Consider the following 13,377-nt stretch of genomic DNA (forward strand, 5'->3'; position numbering starts at 1 on the left):
TTAAGAAATATTATGTCAGAAGATGATTCAGATCTTTAAGAACTACTAGGCATGAAGGATAAAGTGATTCTTTAATTGTTCAGTGATTTTAAAAAAAGGCTCAGCAATACAAACTCCACATCTGCTTCAACTGCAGACATATAAAACCAGTGTGACAAAAAAGGATCATTAAACAATCTGATTTTCTTGTTGGGAGGGTTTAATGCTGTTGGGTATAGTATTAAAATGCAGAATTTGATAGCATGTCTTAAACTTTTAATGATGTGTCCATGAATATAAAACATGCTTCTCCTAGTAACTTTATGACTTCTCCTCTGCATAATTAGTGGTATCTGTTTTATGAGCTTACTGTTGTTTCCTTGATCCCATGAAAATGTGAAACCACTGTAATGATCTACACCATTCCAGAGCTTTAAAGATATGAGCTGTTTCTTAAACTAAATAACAAAAAAAAAAAAAAAAAAGAAAAGAAAAAAATTCTGAAAGTATTATACTAGAGTTAAAGTCATACTGGGACCTTTCAACGTTAAAAAACAAGTCCACACATGTAGGATTTGAAAATAAATGCATTTTTTTTACATTTTCCTGATAGCATTTGGTTTTTAATAAACACGAATAAAGGGTATATCCATCTTTTGTTATATATATAAAACTCCCCTCTTATTATATGTTTCCCCCCACAGCTGAAACGCTTGGGGAACATCTCAATGAAATGTTTTGAAAATAATTATTTAGATGATTTGCAATCTTCAGTGTTATTAATTCAAGTGAGTGGGAAACACTTCTTTACTATGCATTAAAGACCCACAAAATCTCACACAAGTTATACTACATGTTCTTTTTAAATTGTCTTCAGTATTTGTACAAAAGGGTATCTCTGTACCTTTGATTTTTAGATTGAACCTGGTTATTTTACTTGTCATATAAGAGAGTGCATGTTGTGTAACCCAATAAAACTTCATCATGTTGACTCAGTGGCTGAAATAACTTTGACCTTTTTTTGCTTTTTTACTATTTAGTATTATGAAATGCAATTTTCCTCAAAGATTCTCTATCATTTTATGTTTGTTTTCTTAGTTTTATTACTGGTCAGAAAATTCTCTTAGTAAGTAAATAAATGATACGCTACATCCACATGTAAGAATTTTATCCACAAGAGGAAAATAAGAAATAATTGGCTCAATTTACACATATCTTTAGGGGTCCTATGTTTCTTTTGTTGAAATACAGCTGTGTCTCTGTGTCTCAAAAAGCATTTTTTGAGCATGTACTTCCCAACAGTAAAACAACGGGTTTGGTTCATCTTCTTTAACTGGATTGACTTTTTCGAAGTGAATCGATCAGTGATTTGATGCCTCGTGTAACCTATTTAAGAATTAAAAAAGTTTTTGCAGCTCTTGAAAGTAGTTATCTTTAGGTACCATTTAGTTAGTAAGGTGACACCCACAGTCGGCTTCAAGTCGTGGGTTTTCATTATATCTACCAAACAAATACAGCATTCTAACTCTTAATTTTTAAAATTGAGATATTTCAACCACAGGAAAACATAATAATTAGAGGATTTTCACCACTTCCTTTCACATTTTAATAAGTAACTTAATTATTTTAGAACTATCTTGAAAATATTCTATTGAAATAATCACAATTGTAAGAAGTGGGGTAGTCCTTGCTTCGAACAATACAAGTGTTTTTAGCAAAAATGGCTGTAAAGCAAATATTAGAAATGAGAATCCGTTTTCAATTTGGCTTGCATTAAGGTTGTTGGGAAAATAATTTCCAACAGAGTGAAATAATTTCACAGAGTGAAAACCGTGGTGATGTAGAAGTCTTTGAGATGGAAATATGGCCCACACGTTCTTGCTGTCGTGTCCTCGGAAGTATTTTAAAACACTTTGGATCATTTCTTTGGTCTTTGTATTATATCAACCAAAGGCATTATTCCAGTACCTGGGGCCACAGGGATCTGCTTTTACACTAACAACTCACTTCCTACCCATCAGTTCTTTGGAATTTCACTATAATAGCACATTTACTAATAGCCCATCGAAAAATCTACCCTTTGAAATTTATAGTGATTACTATCCTACATTCATGTAAGAGAAACATACTTCAAATCTAGTGACATTAAAATCAAGCAGAATGTTCCCGTTCACTACAGTACTTCTTCAGTCATCTGGTTCCTGACCCTGTGTCCTGGAGTAGGAGTCTTCGTGATATGAGGAATAACAGAAAAAATTTGAATGACTATGATTCTGATATCAAATGCACTACAAATAAAGTTTGGGGTCAGTTGAAATGGGCAGCATTCTATAGTCAAGAAGTTATCCACAGGTTACCTATTCTGGTTTCAAAATGCAAACTTAAATGATAGAATGACCTACCTTTAGCGCCTTACAAGGCTTTAAATTCCAACCTAATCTTCTCATGTTGAATTACTACGGTCTATACATTTCGTTTTGTCAAAATAGACTTGGGAGATATATCGTGAGCTAATTTCTGTTCTCATTTGCTATACACACCGCTCGTTCTTGAAAACCAATGGCCACTCATGCAAAGTTCGTGTGATTTAAGAATGTAATTTTCCTTTAAAAACACCATGTTTAAATTTTAAGTCAAACAATCATTTTTGGAGGAGTTCATATATTCAGTTTTCTAGGTACTCAAAAAAAAAAAAAAAAAGCGTGGCAAGAGATGTAAAAGTAACTCTTGTCAATACTGACAGGAGGTCAAAACACTTAGCTTGGACCCTCTTGCCCCCAAGCAGCAGCCTAATGAACAAGGCACTGGAGTTTCCCAGCAGTAAAAGAATTGGGACCATGTCTGGCACATAGTATATATTCAATACATACCTGTCTCCAATGTTCAATTAATGTGTGAAGGATTTAGTGGTTCATCTCTCTTTTTTAAATTTTTTTAATATTTATTCATTTTTTGAGAGACAGAGCATGAGTAGGAGAGGGGCAGAGAGAGAGGCAGACACAGAATTGGAAGCAGGCTCCAGGCTCTGAGCTGTTCGCACAGAGCCCGAGGTGGGGCTCAAACTCACGAACCCGTGAGATCTTGACCTGAGCCGAAGTCAGAGGCCTAAACTGACTGAGCCACCCAGGTGCCCCTAATTGGTTCATCTTTGTACCTCTGGATGGGAACTTAATGCACATAATAGCTCATATTAAATAATCGATATACCCCATGTCAGACCCACAGAATTATCTGCGGTACTTTTGGAACCCCATGCTCTTCCACTTCTGGGCCCTTTATTCTCCCTACTTGGAGGAAGCCCCTTTCCCATGCTACACAAACCCCTAAACACCGTCCTCCTCACCCTTCCAGAGCCACCTCAAAATTAATATTATTTTGAAGATCTGTTTGATTTGAAGAAAAATTAGAAAATTAAGCTTGCCAACTGAGAAAATCTTCCTAAGCTGAGAATCGCATAAAAGCAGCACAATTCATTCCAAAGGCCATTTGAGGTGGTGGATGGGGGCACTGCTGGCCCATCAGATGGCGGCTTCCGCTCGTCCATCTACACAGATATGCTCTCCTCTCTACTTCTATCAGCTGGGCACAGAATGGAGACCTCTCCCCTATCCCTCAACATGGATGGGGGCTATATACTGAATGTTTGTGTCTCCTTAAAGACTTATGAATATGTTGAAACCTAATCCCCAGTGTGATGGTATTTGAGAGCGGAGCCTTCGAGAGGTGATGAGGTCAAGAGGGTGAAGCCCTCACGAACGGGATTGGTGCCCTTATGGAAGAGACTCTGGGGAGCTCCCTAAGTCCGTTCTATCATGTGAGGACACGGTGAAAAGATGATCATCTATGAAGTAAGAAGCAAGCCCCACCAAGCTCTGAAGTTGCTAGACTTTGATCTTGGACTTCCTACCCTCCAGAACTGTAGGAAGTAAATTTCTGTTGTTTACAACCTTCCCAGTCTGCGGTATTCTATTCTATTAGCCCAAATAGACCAAAACAATGAAAACCAGTGGTAGATCATAGACTCTTAAGTGCACCTAATATTTGATCAATGGGAAGAGTATACATCAGAAAAGAGGTCATGCTACCTGGGAATGGCCCATACTCACCTGGACTTGCCATCTCGTGAACCCAAGAAGCCCTACACTGGAGCACCATTAGGATCTCATGTTTTCTGCATATTTTCTCACTGGGTTGGCCTTTACTCCCTGTAATTGTGTGACCTATCTGACATGAATGTTTTCTGATTGCTACTTCAGAACCTTTGGTCGGTGCCTGCCTGGGGACCATGGCACACCACATGAACTATGAGATTTGAGTTAAGAAGGGCAGTTAGAAAGGTAATTCATGGGGCGCCTGGGTGGCTCAGTTCATTAAGCATCCGACTCTTCATTTCAGCTCAGGTCATGATCTCATGGTAGTGAGATTGAGCCCCTCATTGGGCTCCGTGCTGGGCGTGGAGCCTGCTTAAGATTCTCTCTTTCTTCTTGACCCTCCCCTGCTCACTTGTGCTCTCTCTATCTCTCTTAAAAAAAAAAAAAAAAAAAAAAAAAAGGTAATTCATTCACTGAGGCAAGCGATAATGAAAATCCATTATGAACATGGAGAGGAGAGGCAGATTTGAGAGGGTACATTTTAGACCCATTATGCTGCGATATTAGCCAACACTTCAGAAAGCCAATATTTCTCTTATAAGGTTTTTATTTTGAAGTATTTCAAACGAAAACAAAATTAGAATAGTATAATAAGTCACACAGAATACATTTCCTAGATGCAACAATTATCAACATTTTGCTGCATTTGTTTATTTTTTTTTTTTTACTGAAGTGTTTTTTTTCAATCTGAAGCATTATCTCATTTTACCCCTACATACTAAAACATATGTGCACATAAGCACAATCACGCCAAATAAAATTAGCAGTAACCCATTTATCAACCTCATATGCTATCCATAATCAAAGTTCCCTCCGTAAAAAATGACAAAATACAATTCGTCCAAGAATGTCATCTTAAATACTCATTTTCTTTTAATGGTGAAGGGCTGGCACTCTAGTTACTTCCAAAGGTACTCACAACTTGTTTTGATTTGTTTAGCTTTTACTCTTTTTTTTTTTTTTTTTCTTGTTGTGGTATCACAACAAACTCATTTCTTAAAATATCTATTTGGCATGTTGTAAATTGATTTCATTTACTTTTTTTGTTTGCTTCAATTGTCCCAACATTGGCCAGTGGAAACATATTTCTTAATTCACGCTTATTGCACAATTATTTCCCTTTAATCCAGATAGATTTTGTGGATATAAAATACATGGTCTTGCATACAATTATCATAAAACTCTTAGAGAGGAAACAATAACTTGTGAAAGGCAAGATCCACAATATTGTGTAATCCTCATTTGAGCATTAAAACTTTGTTAAAATCGTGACCTAAAATTAAATAATTTGAGCCTATAAAATAACCAACTTAGAATACTCTTGGATATTGCTACATTTGGCAATTCTAAGCTTTGTTAAATGAATTCCCTATAGTATTTGATGTTCAGTTCATTTTCCCCAATGGTCAATTTTCGTGTCTACGTTAATGTTAGAATCTTTCATGGCTCCTTCTTTTTGCCAAACCTGATAGTCTGGATATCCATTTTAGATAATCGTTGTTTGATAAATAGATGAGTAGAACAACATGAGGCAAAATTAAGCTTAATTGCCTGGCATATAGGCTGAAAGGTATAATTCACTGATTCCCATCCATCTTCAATCATGCAAATGCATGAGGTCTTTACTTCCTCGTAGTAACAGGAAGTTCAGATACCCAGTCAAATCCCATCCTAGTTTCCAAACTTTTTTTTTACTTGCCAAGGGTTCAATCTTACCTCAGATCGTTGATGGCAGTGGAAGACACTGAGACTGAGCTGTGCTTAAAGTATGAACAAAAGCTGGGTGGGGTCCCCAACTGACAACATTGCTGGAAATCTGTTGCTCCCTGTATGAACTAATCTTTAGGAGCTGAAGATTCCACCTTAATCTTCTTAATGTGATGTTCAGTGAAAGGATCCCAGGCACTATTAGGGTGGGGTCCTTTGGAATAAAGCTCTTTCAATTCTTTTTGCCTCATAGGCAGAGATTTTGGTGGCACAGGCCAGTGACCCTGAGCACTGCAATCTCTCTCTCTGGACAAAGCAGCCCAGGAACACTTCGACAGTTGGGATCTCCAGAGTGGGAGACTTGAGGCTTCTCAGAGATCAGAGGCAGCAGAGTCTGTCTAACAGAGCATATGGGCTGCAGAGAATGGAGGGAGGACTACCAGCAGATGGAGATTTCTCTGGGTGTGGAACTACGGAGATTGTGGGTACAAGCTGGCTGTTCCAGACTCCTCTGCTCCGTCTGTTCCCACTGGAGCCCCCAAAGACCCTTTACAGTGACTCTTCCAAAAACATTCCTTCCTTAACAGCGAGTTCAGGTGTAAAGGCAGCACTTTCTGTGAGGCATGAATCCAGTGTAACAACTCCTGGTGATCAGTTTAAAATCACAACCATATTCCAGATCCCAAATTAACCTCAAGGGCGCCATGAATCCACAGGATGGGATCGTAGAATGAGTCGCCTACCCTTTCTCTTCCTTAGCACACTCTCTGTAACCTCCAGCCCTGAACCCAGTGAAGTAGCCCTGAACATAATCTAGTGTTGGTTTTCACTCATTTTTTCGTTCTTACTCAGTCTTCCAGCACAAATTTCCCGAAAATCTTTTATACTTCTCACACTTTGTTCGATGCTGAGCATACATTTTTGAAGAATACAACAGAGTATGAGAAAATCAGTTGTTTTGTGGGAAGTACTCGGTACAGGGGAATGCATGAGAATAACAATTATCTTGGACTTAGTGGAGGGGATTCTCAAAAGGCTTCTTAGAGGCAGTAGTAGTTAAGTTTAAAGATGAGGTGAAGTTCCCAAACTAAAAAGTGTTCTGGCAAGGAAATGTTTTCCCTGGTAGAATATATAAATAAGCCCAGAGGTGAGAGGGAGCATGGGATCTTCCAAAAACTAGACAGCTGAGGTTTAGAGTTCAAGGATGCAGTCTCTAGAAACTAGGCTGGAGAGATATAAAAAGTCAAAATCACAAAGGGTCTTAAAGCCACATTGCAGTAAGTTTGGTCTTCATCCTGAGAACAAAGAAAAAAACATGGGAAAATTTTTTTCAAGTTTTTAATTAAATTCAAATTAATTAAGATACAGTGTTATATTTGTTTCAAGTTTACAATATAGTGATTCAACACTTCCATGTAACATCCTGTGCTCATCATAACAAGTGCCCTCCTTAATCTCCATCACCTATTTAACCCATCCCTCCACCCACCTCCCCACTGGTAACCACCATTTTGTTCTCTATGGTTAAGAGTCTGTCTCTCGATTTCTCTGTCTGTCTCTTTCTCTCTTATTTTTCCCTTTGCTTGTTTGTTTTGTTGCTCAAATTCCACATATGAATGAAATCATATGGTATTTGTCTTTCTTTGACTGACTGACTTCGCTTAGCATTACGCTCTCTAGCTCCATCCATGTCATTGCAAATGGCGAGATGGAAAACATGGAAATGCTGTAAGTTAATAAAGATTGGGTTTTATCTGAGAAGAAATGCTCTGAGGACGGCGTGGAGAAAGGCAGAATGACTGAAAAGCTGTAAGAAGAGCATCCACGGTGCTGAGCAGCCACATGAGTGAAAGGAGATGTGGAGGGTGAACTAGGGAGGAGGCAGTAGGGACAGTACTAAGTGGAAGGACTTAGGCAGTGGTTAGGACATGGAGCAAACAGGTCTTGTGAGTGGTCTGATGTTTAGGTGGGATGGGAGGAGCCAAAAGAAGAGTTAAAAATGATACCCGGCCACATCCCTGGCTGGATCAACTTTGTGAATGGCAGTGCCATGTAAACATTTAAAAACTGGAGTGGAAGATAAAACTCTGTCTTAGAGTTTGTTACAGGTCTGTTGTCTATCAGGGACAATGACAGACGGAATGTGTCTGTGTTCTGGGCAGGGGACATAGATTTAGAATTTATTAGCATCTTAAGATGGTATGTAAGGCATTTAGCATCAATGGAATCGCATGAGAAGAGTACACAAAGGATGGGTAGGAGAGCAGAGGACCTGAAAACCAAGGAACCTAACGTGGAAAAGATAATTACAGGAGAAGCAGAAAATGGAGCTGAGGAGGGGCCAGAGAAAGAAAAGGGAAAAAAAAAATCAGATTTGTGAGGTGTTCAACACAATGAAGAGAAGTTGAAAATGTTTCTCAAGCTTCTGACATGGAAGATTGCACAATTGGTTACTTCAACCACAGTGGAGACCAAGGAGGGGAGGAAGAAGACATTTGACTGGGATGGGGAAAATCAGTGCTTTGTTTTGGACCAATTGAGTTCGAGGTTTGTGAGACATCCGGGTTGAGCTCGGCAGTGAGCCATTGACTATTTGGATCCACAGAGAGAAAGAATCCCGATCCTTAAGTGAAAGAGATGGCAAAACATAACCTTGACTTCAAAACATTTTGTAGGAACCTTATCATAGCTTTCTTTACATTATCTAGAATACTGAGCTCTCTTGTAACGTTTCTCAAGGTTATCTTGAGCAAAACTACAACTGCTTTTCCATCAACAAACAAGATCAAGAACTTCTGGTGAAACTTGAAAAGTGCTTTCTGGGATAGAAGTTGAAACCAGGAATATGGGGTCTGACAGATCTAGGTCTGACTACTTGATCTACCACTGACTTGTAATGTCACCTTGAGCAAGTCAATCTCTTTGATCATGTATTTTTTCATCTGAAAAATGGGGCTAGTAATATCCCACCTTGGAGGGTGTTTGTAAGCATGAAATTAGATGATACATGAAAAAAAATCTGGTTTCGTAATTTGCACCTAATCGAAACTCAGTAAAGAGCGACTATTATAATGATTTAAAACCATATTTGCTGTACAAATAGTTTACTCCAGAAAAATCTCAAAGAACCACCTAAGCTATTTCCTAGAGAGGATCTATCAATTCCCATACACGGAGCCAAGCATAAAAGTCTCCGATGCCTTGATCTTGGCTTGCTACTAAACAGAAGCTAGGCACAAAAATTCTTTACTCCTTGTGTAATTACTTCCCCTTTTCAAATCACGTCTACTTTTTCTCCTGCCTTAGCTCCTTTTAGTGTTAGCAGCGTTTCGTGCATAATAAACTCAAGATTTTCTCAAACGTAGAATTTGTTCGAAGGTGTAATTACTATTTGTGAGCCACCACGGGAGGGATAAGATAAGAGAAAATAGCAAATAGCATTGCCCTCAAGGTAGGGGCAATCCAGTAGAGGAGTCTTTACAATGCAATGCATGAGTGAAAACTAGTATCATATGTACAAGCTATTAGTTAGATAGTACCAATAGCCCACCTTTGATATAAACTTGGGTATGCCTTAGTAAGCACATAGTGGTTACTGTTTCTTCATTCATATCTAGAAACCCAAGAACATTGTGAATGTGGCCACCTGATGGCTTTCTCCAATATATGGAAGGATGTGTATACACCAGTCCCAGAAAGATGATTTCACTGGAAAATGACGTTAATGTTAGTTAGCCTTTTATAAAGATGTGTGAAATCTGGAAAATGCTGCCAAGAATTTCTCCACTGCGTCACCTTTTAATTCACACAGAGCTAGCGTCAAGTCAAAGTCTATGGAGGCATCTCTCCTGTCTTTTCTGCCCATCTGCCCTTCCCCCGTCCCTTGCTCCAAGTTCCTAGCTTCTGTTCAGTAGCATGCCAAGGTCAAAGCATCAGAGACTTTTATTCTTGGCTCTATTTATGGGAACTGATAGATCCTTTCTAGGAAAAAAAACTTAGGTTGTTCTTTGAGATTTTTCCAGAGTGAACTATTTGTATAGCAAACATCATCAACAATCAAACAACATATTTCTCAGGCTACATTTTACCATGTCTCAAGTGTAATGCTCAAAGATCTGACTCTGGGCAAGGAGAGAAAGAAATGAAGTGTTTGAAGAAAAATGAAAAATTTGCCCTACCCTATAACATTCTGAAAATGGAGGGAAGAAATACCTCTGATTTTTGCCTCTGACCTCACTGAAGAGGCTTCCTAGTTGGTCCCAGTTAATGGAAATGTTTAAGTCAGTAGAGAACTTTGACGACTATACTCTGAAAATAGTAGCAAAGCAAGCAGTATTTTCTTTTCTTTTTTTTTTTTTTTTAACGTTTTTTTTTTTTATTTTTGGGGCAGAGAGAGACAGAGCATGAACGGGGGAGGGGCAGAGAGAGAGGGAGACACAGAATCGGAAACAGGCTCCAGGCTCTGAGCCATCAGCCCAGAGCCCGACGCGGGGCTCGAACTCAGGGACCTCGAGATCGTGACCTGGCTGAAGTCGGACGCTTAACCGACTGCGCCACCCAGGCGCCCCAAGCAGTATTTTCTAATAGTTCCAAATGGAATAGAAGGGTATTTTATTTATGAAACCCTGTTATTGGGCATAAACAGCCCCTTAGCAATGAAAAACAGGGAGTAAGACAGAATCATCTGACCCCAGTATCAATAACAAACTGTTTACATTAACACAGGCTAGGGGCGCCAGTGGGTTAAGCACCTGACTCCTGATTTCCACCCAGGTCATGATCTCATGGTTTGTGAGATCGAATCCCATGCTGAGCTCTGCCCTGACAGCGTGGAGCCCGCTTGGTGTTCTCTGTCCCTCTCCCTCTCTCTCTGCCCCTACCTTGCATGTGCATGGGCTCTTTCTCTCAAAAATAAAATAAAAAAATAATAAATTAACAGTCTATTCAATTCAATAAAAGCTTTTAAAATGCCTGTTATATACCAGAGTAGTAGGTCTTAAGTTTAACAAAGATAAGGTCCCTGCCTCCTATAAATAACAATCTAGGGAGATAGACTAACAAGTAAACATATACTATAAGGGGCTGAAGGTTTAAATAGAGATATAAAGTGTTAGGGGGAAAAGTGAAGTGCATTTGTGTGCATGTCTGAGGAGGCGGTTGGAGGTTTGAAAAACGTCTGGGCAAGTTAAGGAAGGGAGCTGAACAAATAGATACAGCGATAGGCATGTTTGAGAAAATTATTTCTATCTTATGAGTTTGCATCAGGATGGTGTGAGCACCATTCAACATGACTCTCTTTGCCAGTCCCTCTGTGTACTTTGAGGACCAACGCAGATACTGTCCCCTTCCTCTGTTTGTCCCATTTCGCCAGTTTAGAGAAGAAATACTGATTACCCTCCCTGCATAATTTCACCTGTGACACTCTGTGTTGGCAATAGACGACACAGTAAGGCTGAAGTATAATCCAAAGACCGCCGTTTTAGATCCTGTAACTATGTTCTTGCATCAGCCACTTTGGCTCTTCAGAACGTTCTTTACTATTCCTGCTATTGGTTGGGGCTGGGGCGAGAGGCAAGGCTCTGATGTAGAGAAAGTCAGATTCCCAAATGAAAAGACTTTCTGCAGATGACTCTGACGCTTTTTAAACAGTTGCTTTGGAGAAATGTCCCATCACTTTGGAATAATTAACATATTAGATCTTAAGAAATTTTTCTTTTTTTTGGAATCAAAAAATTTTTTTAACATGCTTGTTTCTTGGCTCCAAGAACAGACTGTTTATTAGGAGATTAAATATTCCAAAGAGCTCAGATTAAGTGCTGGTTTAGAATGCCTTTCCTAATTCCGATTAGCAGGGTCACCCTTGGATGTATATTGTAAGAGAGAGCTGGGAGAAGGGGAAATTATACTTTATAATATACTTTATAATAACTCCACTTTATTTCCTCTTTGAGGAATAGTTTATCTTATTTCCAAGGGAAAAGGGAAATATGTGGACATTTATGTAAGTTAGAAATATGCACCACTGATATTCACAGAAATTAAAAATTGTAATCAAGGGGCTATAGGCAACAGGTAGCTGATAGTGAGAAGTATCAATAAATGAGGGCTTGGGATGAAGAGTAGAGTCTGTAAAATGTAACTGGGATGGGGTTGAGGGTGTGGAAAGTAAATGATGTAATTAAGTATTTGGTCAGTAAATATGGTGGCTTGACTTCGTCACAAGAAACTGCATTAGATAAGAGTACCCTTATTATCTGGCCTATTGCTTACTTTGAAACGTGGAATTTAAGAGCACGATAACAGGTTAGGTTCATCTATCCTGTACTTCTGGTGGCAGAAATGATCTCCAGGATGGTTAAGTGATCTGGTTAGAAAGAGAAATGAGAGTTATCCTAACTCTGACTCCAGGACTCTCGAAACTTCACCAATTTTTTAAATGCCATTGGTGGCTGAAAAACTAAAGCACAGACATGATATTTAAATTTTATCTACTGTGTAATTTGCAAAATCAAGGGTCCACTATATTAATGAATTAATTTGCTTTTTCTGATGAAAAGGCAAAGTGGCTTTGTGCCATTAAAAGGAATCGGCTTATTTTCTGCCACTAGGTGGCATGATATGTTTTTTTTTCTGCCACTCCTTTGAAAAGGAATCTGTTCCTGTCCTTACAGACAGACAGACAGACACACACACACACACACACACACACACACACACTCATCCATTCTTGGAGGACATCTGTCATTTTAACTGCTATTAATTTTGACTTGGGGTATCTGTAAAATACTTCACATCAAAATCAAACCTATTACTTTCCACTTTTTTCATTACATGGTTTCTGCTCCTCTGATACATATCTGTTTCGTCTAGTCTGTATGGGAGGAGAAACTAGGTTTGGTTTCAGTTCCTGTTTATGCTCAGTGCAATAAATGGTGGACAAAGTCTCTTCTCTTTTTTTGCCTTTTGGAGAGAAGAAGAGAAACAAAGTTCTAGTTGATTCTTAAGTGGCCACGTATTCATCCAATGTCTAGTAAGAGGTAATCATGTAATAGCGAATTATCTATTGACAATATTTTGGCTATTACCTAGCTTACGATCTTCTTATTTCCCATCCCAGAGAACATTGCCAAGTGGAGGTCCGAGTCCTGAGGAGCAGCTATCTGTTTAAGTGAAAGGAACTGGCAAGCCTGACATGCTCTGAGAGGCACTGGAAAGGCTGAGGATTGAGCAGAAGGAAGGGACTGAAGTGAATTTTCAACTACTTCCCAGGGTCGTCAGCCTCACCACCTCCGGGATTTTCTGAGTCATCAGGAGCTTCAGCATGTGAGGTAAAGGAAAGAAACGGCAAGAGCAGGACTTACAGACTCCATCCTTTTGAAGTTTATCTTTCAACCGTGTGTCTTACTTTATGGATGCTTTTCCGTCATCTCTTTGTCATTCCTTCCCTCATCCTCTGCCTTAATTTACAACTCCTTATACTAAATGTCACAGCTTTCCAGTTTTTAGTACCATGTGTTATTATTTTCAACGGAATCATCTT

At 39.0% G+C, this 13,377-nt stretch overlaps 1 long non-coding RNA gene across 1 annotated transcript; it reads left to right on the forward strand.

Annotated features, from left to right (window-relative positions):
* Positions 1–12,649: 12,649 nt before the first annotated feature.
* LOC147581645 (uncharacterized) lies at positions 12,650–13,335 on the forward strand. Its single transcript, XR_015249719.1, has 2 exons — positions 12,650–12,867; positions 12,955–13,335. It is a non-coding gene; the product is annotated as an uncharacterized LOC147581645 (long non-coding RNA).
* Positions 13,336–13,377: the final 42 nt, after the last annotated feature.

This window comes from Puma concolor, chromosome B1 (genome assembly GCF_028749965.1).
Source record: "Puma concolor isolate L17-30 chromosome B1, mPumCon1.1.hap2, whole genome shotgun sequence".
In the NCBI taxonomy this organism is placed as follows: domain Eukaryota; kingdom Metazoa; phylum Chordata; class Mammalia; order Carnivora; family Felidae; genus Puma; species Puma concolor.